The following is an 8,473-nucleotide window of genomic DNA, read 5'->3' on the forward strand; positions in this document are numbered from 1 at the left end:
TAGGTACCTTTACTGTACCAAGTGCATCCCATAGGCCCTACAAGCTAGTGCAAAGGATATAGAGAAGCAAAATTGTTAGTAAACTAATGACAGGCACAAAACTATTGAGCAGTTATTATGCAATTTTTTAATGATCCTATGTGTTGGATGGCCAAAATGGATAGGACAGAAAGGGGGAACAATTTCTGATGTGCATTTTAGGGTATTTTCTATGTCAAGATGGTTCCAGACCAATGATACAGCTGAGAATGAGATTGGTGAAGTGGATCAAAGGATGTCAATATGGAAGCACTTAGGGAACAGCAAATAAATCATTTAGGCTAAGCATGAAAATGACCAAGGAATAAGCCAGAGTTAAAAGAAATGACTTACAGATTTTGTTTTCCCATTCATTCACGGGATGCAGGGCATCGCTGGCTAGGCCAGCATTTATTGGTCATCCCTGAGTTAAGAGTCAACCATATTGCTGTGGGTCTGGAGTCACATGTAGGCCAGACCAGGTAAAGATGACAGTTTCTTTCCCTAAAGGACATTAGTGAACCAGATGGGTTTTTCCAACAATCAACAATGGATTCATGGTCATCATTAGACTCTTAATTCCAGATATTTATTGAATTTATTGAACAGAAGTGTCAACGAGAAAGAGGTGAGGATGAGACAATTTGAAATCAGAGATGAATACTAGCGTAGCATCAGATATTTCATTGGAATGTGGGGAATGAGGTGACTTTGAAGGGCAGGTCATCCATGAAGGAGGACCCCACTCCTGGAAAATACAAGGAGGCTGTCACATTTCTCTGGGTGATTTCCACTTGTACCCACAAACTCACCTAATGCATGCAAAATGACCCCGCAGCTAAGTCAATCAAATGGCTCGAATGGCCATTTGCCAACTTCACCGCTGTTGGAAAATGCCTTGGGCAGCTGGAAGATATTGGGTACTTCTAACACCTTACCACACCATTTTCCAATCTTCGTGTCTGCAGGCCATCGCCAATGGGCAGACATAATCCAGTTCAGCGGGTTCATCAGGGTAATATGGTTGTTGTACTATATATAGATTTCAAAAACACATCTGCTAAAGTTCGATATAGCGGGTGTATCAGCAAATTAAAACCTACGGTATAAAAGGGGATGTGTTATGGGTGGATACAAAGTTGGCTGACTGACAGAAGTGGAGAATGATGCTGAACGGTTCTTGTTCCATCTGAAGCAAGGTGGGTGATGGCGTTCCTCAGTTGTCAGTTTTGGAACTGCTGTGTCTCTTCATTTGTGAACTAAAATAGGTTTGCACGCCATAGTTTCATTGCTTTAGAAACAAAAGTTGAGCGTATTGTAAACTGATGGGAGTAACCGACCACAAAAGGAGATGGACAGTGGTAGAATGGACAGACATAGGATGGATTAAAATTAATGTAGACAGATGCGTGGTGACATATTTGGTAAGAGAAATGAATAGAGGCAGTGCATTATAAAAGATACAATTCTAAAAGGGACGCGGGAGCAGAAGGATCTGTGAGTGCACACAAAGTATTAAAGCTGGTAGACTGGTTGGAAAACAAGTTATCAAGACATTCAGGATCCTGGACTAAAAAACAGGCATAGATTGCAAAAGCAAATAAGTTATTCTGAACCTGTATAAAGCACAAACACAGGGTTGCAGTATAGGAACAAAGAAATTTTCTACAATTATTTAGTGCTTTGGTAAGAACATATCTGGAGTACAACTTACAGTTTTAATATTCCTGCCTAATGTACACTTGACTTGGCAGGGATTAAAAACGTCCACCTGGACTGATTTCTTGGATGAAGAGCTTGTGTTATGGGGAGAGACTGAGTCGAATGGACCTACATATCTTGAACTTTATGGAAATGAGAGACAAAGTTATTGAAATGTAAAGCCTTCTTAGAGGTCATTACAGTGTGGAGGCTGCAACATTGTTTCTCCCTATTGGTGGGTCTAGAACTAAAGGTTTACGGTCTGAAGAAAGGGTACTGAAAATCGAAGGTTAGTAAGAAGAAATTAATTCACACAGTTTGGACTGCTTGCAATTCTCTATCCCAACAGGCAGCCGTGCACTGAGTTTGATGTCTTCGCATCTAAAACCATTGGAATTTTTTTAGGATATTAGGAGAATCAAGGGATATGGAAATCAGATTGAAAAGTTAATTTGATGAGAAAGATCAGGCATGATCTTATTATTTGGAGTGAAGCACCCTGGAGGCACTGTATAGCCAACGTCAAATCCTACTTGTATTCTTATATTTTTGTGCAAGTATGAAGTTGCAAGTACGATTTTGCGAAGTTGGTAGAGATTATAGGTCGAGGGTTCTGTGTTCTTCAAATCAGGGCTTTTGTGCATCCCGCACTTCCTTCGCCCTATCGCTGGCGGTCACGGTATCAGGAGCATATCCCTTAAACTTTGAATCTGTATCCCGCGATAGCTTTCCCTTTTCGCACTTGTCCCCTCCCGGAAATTATGCCACTTTGACCAGTAGCGCCTGAAAGTTACTATGAATTTCCGATGAGGCACTCCTTGAATGGGATACAATATTGATAGTGTCGAGCGCAGTGGTTAATGCAGAAATTACTGTTAATTGCGACAAAAGCTTGACACTACACAGGGATAGAAAGTCTTACACTGTTCAACCTGAAAGGTAGCATGAAATGCAGGCAGAAGCATTTTCAGCTGCTGTCTGGAAATACGATGAATTATTTTCTCCAAGCCTCGCTTATGCATTACCCTTGGAATTTTGGAATAATCGTGATACCAGGCATGCTGCACAAATGAAAAACCGCATTCCTTTCAACATTAGTGCATTCCACGCAGGAAAGACAGAAATTCAAATTCAAATTAGGGAGCCATTTCAGGGGCAAGGTATTTTCCAGCCATTGTCCAATTTCTGAGAAATGGCAGTCATTTCAATACAAGCCATAGGCAGACAGCTAATCCGCTGATACTTCTACAAACACAAGTTACTCCTTCCTTTCTTTGCAGACGTCAAAAAATCGGAAATATTTCGGCTTTCCACTTTTTGGACCAATCCCACCTCCGAATTAACGTAAAGTAAAAATCTCTACTAATCCACCTAAGAAAATGCAGCACCAAGTAATTAATTTCATTTTGGTGGTTAATATGATTTAAAGCAGCAAATTACGAAAATATATAGGTGTTAAGTGCGCTCTATTGTATGAACTTTCTGTGTAGAGTTTGTAAATGCTAAGATATATCACTTTGGATTGAAGTGAAAAGTGTGAGCTGCAAGCACGTTTCTTAAGTTATTTCTTTTTTAAACAAAAGTGACCTTAAACGTAATTGTGTGTAAAAACAAGGGCTAGGATTTTTAAAATATTCCATATTTCCACTTGTGCAAACTAATTACAGAAATGCGATGGAGTCTGTATATTGTTAGATTTTTGATGTATAGGGGAGTTAAAGGTGTTGGGGTGGAGAGGTTGCTAAGGGAGACAGTCGGGAAAGTGGAATGATGCTAAATATAAGATTCAATAGGGCAATACATTCACATAACTATTTAAAAAAAAATAACCATCCGTATTAAATTCAATTGTTATCCACAGGTGCACACTTACAAAAGATAATGCTTCTCATAAATGAACAGCATCATTTATTATACAAATGCTTCCATGTCGCATTTACAAAGATAGACGTTCCTTCCATGATGTGAATATATATAAGTCACTATCATGGGCCAGACGCGTAACAAATGAAATAACTGTATGCGAATAACTAAACCCGTCTTCACGCGTAAATGCTGTGGATAACAGCTTGCAGCAAGTCGTCTCATCCTGTGCTTTCACTCGCAGCCTGATCTCTTGATACTTTGCTTGAGCTGAGATCCAAGAGACTCCTGTGTAACGCTGCAGGTGTAGACTTCGTGTGAGTTCCACTGGGAGGCGGTCAGAGTCAGGTAACTGCTCACGCTGTAAGTCTGGTCGGCGTCCCGCACCGCTCGAGTTGTCTGGACAGCACTGTCCGTGGTCTGGCCGTCCACACTCCATGAAACCTCCACCGAGCCAGGGAAGAAATTATTCACCAAACACACCAGGGTCGCCTTGTTTTCTGCGGAGATCTGCTCAGGCAATGGCGGGAGAAGTGATACCGAAGGGCGAGTCGCTTCCCGGGCTGTAATGAAACGGATTGTGATTTTTTTTTATAAAAATCAGCGCATTCGTACCACACATATCACACTCAGGTATAATGAAACTCCTTACCGGGCAGTAGCGCTCACATCTCTGAATCAGGTAGTGAGCGCTGAAGTCCCACTCCAAGTGCTGGGGTAGAAAGTACTATAGAGGATTAAATCAACACACAAAAAAAGCGCAATGGCCATATTTCGAAAACGAGTGTCCAGAACAATATTTATCACGCAACGAATGTCATTAAAATATTGGTCGTGATAACGTGGTAATGTGTGGGATCTTGCTGCACCCAACTTTGCTGCCAAATGCTGCCACGAGACAACTCTCCGAGGCCGGGAGAAGGCGCTACATAAATATAAACTCTTTCCTCATGTTGCCCTCAACCTTGGCGAGGATGAATGGATTTAATCGCAGTTTATGGATCGATTTGCCAGACGCTTAGCTTCTTTCGATTCTTTTGCAGGATGTGAGCGTTACTGACAATGTATTTGTTGCTAGTCTCTTAATGTTCTTGACTCACGGCTGTCCATGTGTTGTGCAGAACTCCGCAGCGTCCGCAGTGCTGTTAAAATGGAGCCGCATGCATTTGAACCAGTGACGATGAAGGAGCAGCGGTATCGTTACAAATCAGAACAGTTGGGGGGAATTTGCGGATGATGGATCTACAATATATCCACTGCCCTTGTGGGAGGTCGGTCGTAGAGAACATGGGTTCGGCAGGTGCCGTGAAAAAATATTTCATGCTACCACTGTTGGACACTGAACTTTTAAGGTAACACGGGGCTGCTTTGTCCTGGATGGTGCCAAGCTTCTTGAGTGTTGTTGGAGCTGCACCCATCGAGGCAACTAGAGAGTATTCCGTCACGTTCTTGACCTGTGCCTTTCAGACGGTAGATAAGCTTTTTGGAAGTCAGAGGCTGATTTACTCATCACAAAATTGCCAGCTTCCGACTGGCTATTAAAGCCACAGTGTTGATAAAGATTGGTCTAGTTAAGATTTGGGTCAATAGTAATCCATGTTGTTGGCGCAGGTTTCGGCAGTGGTCACACTTTACTATCGATTTGACAGCATAGCAACATAGAAATAGGAGCAGAGATGGGCCATTCGACCCTTCGAGCCTGCTACTAAGCACGTCAACGTCTATCAAACAAAACTAAAATCGATATTCTCCATAGCCGACAGTGAAACTCCTTCCTTAACAAACAATCACACATTTCATTATATAGAGATAAGAAATATTCCCACAGAAGGAAAAAATTGAGATTAACAATAGCAACTCAATGTTTCAATTCTGAAGTTTACCTGCAAGCATTGACTAACATGCCCTTGCAAAAGAGCTCGAGGACAAAACATACAAACAGAGCAGTAAAACTCCCTTTAGCTTGAATAATATGACAATATTAACGATAAGGAGGGGAAAATATGCGGCACTACCGTTTCAGTGCGCCTACTATGGTTCGGACGTATTATTTAAAATTGTTGGAAATGTATTTTGATTCTGATTAACTGCATCACATCTCTATCCGCACATTGACATGACAAACCCAAAGGAATAGAATGTCTATTTCGCTTTGGCGAGATTTAAGGAAGAAAATAAAAACGCTTGCATTTATATATCGCCTCTCATGGCCTCTGAGAATTGCCTCTGGGCAGATTGGGTGCTTTTAAAATTATAATCATTGTGGTAACTTAAGATGTTTGGCGACCAATTATGGCAAGTCAAGTTCCTATGAATTGCGACTCGATTATGACCCGATGGTCTGCCATGCTGGCATTGGTTGTAGGATAAGTATTGATCTTGACATTCTTCCTCAAATTTAGCGCCGTTAGATATTTCAAACACCCTATTAAAGACTGATTACCGTCCACTTTTAAATCTCATTTTATTTTTACGAAAGGCAGTTGATGACGTTGAATTCAGGAGCAAATGAGCCATGTGTAAATAAATCAAGAATCAATCCAGGTCAAATAATTCGTTACACGAGGCATGCAGAGGAAAGTTTTCTCCTAGAAACAATCAGAAGACTACGTATTCTCGAATAAAACAAACAACTACGGTCGCTGGAGATCTGAAGCATAAGGGGGAAATACAGAAATTGCTGGAGAAACTCAGCTGATGTGGCAGCTGGAAAGAAAACAGAGTTGGGATTCTGAAGAAGGGCCACTGGACTCGAAACGTTAACTCTGCTTTCTATCTCCAGAGATGTTGCCAGACCCGGTGAGTTTCTCTAGCAATTTCTGTTTTTGTATTCCCGAATGCTTGATCTGAATTCTTTGGTACTACCTTTGAATATTAAAGAAGCTTTTAGTGATCACTGCACTCGATTTCATATTAATATCTCTCAAATGCATCAGGAATTAAGAGACGTGTCCATGTTTTCCCTTCTTTTTTATCTATCGCCCTGGGTCTCTGTTTTTCTATTTCTCTCTATCTGTTTCTATCTCTCCTTTTGCACGATCACCATGAGTTCTGAAGAAGACACACTGGACCCGAAACATTAACTCTGCTTTCCCTCCTGCTGAATTCTCCAGCAACTTCTGTTTTTGTTTCTGGTTCCGGCATCCGCATTTCTTTTTTTTTGTTATTATTGAGTGAAGTACTTCCAGGTTGTTTTTCAAATTATGGTAATTATACCTGTTGAATCATTGTTCACTATTGTTAAACTAATCAGAGAACAAAACCTGTTCTTTCTTTATGTTTTGAAAATGTTTGCTTCCTATATTTAATAGGCCATTGTATAAAAAGTTGGTTACAGTCCACAGCACCAAATTGTTTCGTGTACCTGGTATTGTAACATGAATGAAGCAATTAGTAATATTTCTGACTATATGTTGGATAAAGGAAAAACAAAATCCGTTGTTCAGAGTGAATGAAGCAAATGTTACTTACTCAGATCAGTCAGTTCGGTCCCTCCACCGAAGTAAAAAGCACTGCTCTGCCACCAGCCACAATAATAATCGGCGTCGTCCTCCAGCTAAACTCCGCTGGTAGTCAAATACGCGGCGTTTGTTGACGATTGATTCCTGCCAGAGAATCGATCAGGGATCCCGGAGCCTTTGCTATCACGGTTAAGATCATGATAGAGTACGAATCGAGGAGCAGACTCAGGTTTCTGCTGGTACCATCCTATGTCAGCGTTTCCCAAATTTCCACCTGACACGCTACAACTTATTTTAACCGGCTCTTGGTGCGATGGATGCCGATTTCGGTTGAGTTAATGTAATCTGCGCGTTTGAACCTGTAACAGATAGAGCAATATTAGAACATGGTATTCATCTAATTGATATGGTGTTTCTCTATGCAACAAAACCTTATCTACAATGACATCTTGAGAACTTACAGACTGTGGCGATGAGCAGAGTTGAGATGACACACACCCATTGGGATATCCTGAATTCAGAGAGTCCGGCAGGTTTGCAGGCAGAAGGCATTGACGCTTACCAAGGTCGCCTTGTCTTGTCAATGTTCAGAAAGAGGGCAGATTGCCACGTGGTTCTCCATTATGCAAATATGGGTTGGCGTTACAAACTCCAATCGACCATTGATCCAAGTCATAGGATTTGAAAAGAGCCAGGAGACATTGGATTGAGTAAAAACGCAATATCGTTCTGACGTTTCTAACTGCCTAAACAGTACGAAGAAGTCAGTTTTTAAACAAAAAGCACGATCAGTTGATCTTTCCTTTTACACGGAAGGTTTAGGGAAAACTTCCACTGAAGGCAATGTTGTCCTAGCTATACAATACGCCAAGACAACCTTCGTATTAAACTTCGAAACCAATACTTAGAAATTCAACTACATCCTGACAGAATATAAGATGAAATTATATTCAGATACATTACCTTTACAATGAAGTATTTTTATAGAGTTTGAAGATGTTAATGGCATTTAGGAAAGATTAGTTTCAAGTGAATTTTTAAGGTAATTTATACCACACAACGTTTACTACTTTATTCAATAAAAACATCACATAATTTGGTTTGAATAATTAAACATTTTGACATTACATTATTTGGAGGTTTGTTACACTTTGCCCGAATTGAAATTACAATGCTTGCGTCAGGATAGAGAAATTAGTACAGTTTATACTTAACGCAGGAATGGGGATTCTTATGGTGCAAGGGTAGTGCCCCTATTTTTGCACTAGTAGGCCTGGGTTCAATTCCTAACTATCCCTGATGTGTGTCAAGCCATGTCTGAACAGGTTGATTAGGAAAAATATCTACACTTAACGCAGAGAGGTGTCAAACGATTCCTTGGTGTAGGAGGAATGGGAGGGCGTGATTTAAACATTGGAAGCCAACTGTAG

General features: G+C 40.7%; 1 pseudogene; it reads right to left on the reverse strand.

Moving 5' to 3' along the window:
• Positions 1–3,653: 3,653 nt before the first annotated feature.
• LOC109920669 lies at positions 3,654–7,595 on the reverse strand (annotated as a pseudogene).
• Between the last annotated feature and the right edge of the window lie 878 nt (positions 7,596–8,473).

Source organism: Rhincodon typus, chromosome 24, assembly GCF_021869965.1.
Source record: "Rhincodon typus isolate 14 chromosome 24, sRhiTyp1.1, whole genome shotgun sequence".
NCBI classification, from domain to species: Eukaryota; Metazoa; Chordata; class Chondrichthyes; order Orectolobiformes; family Rhincodontidae; genus Rhincodon; species Rhincodon typus.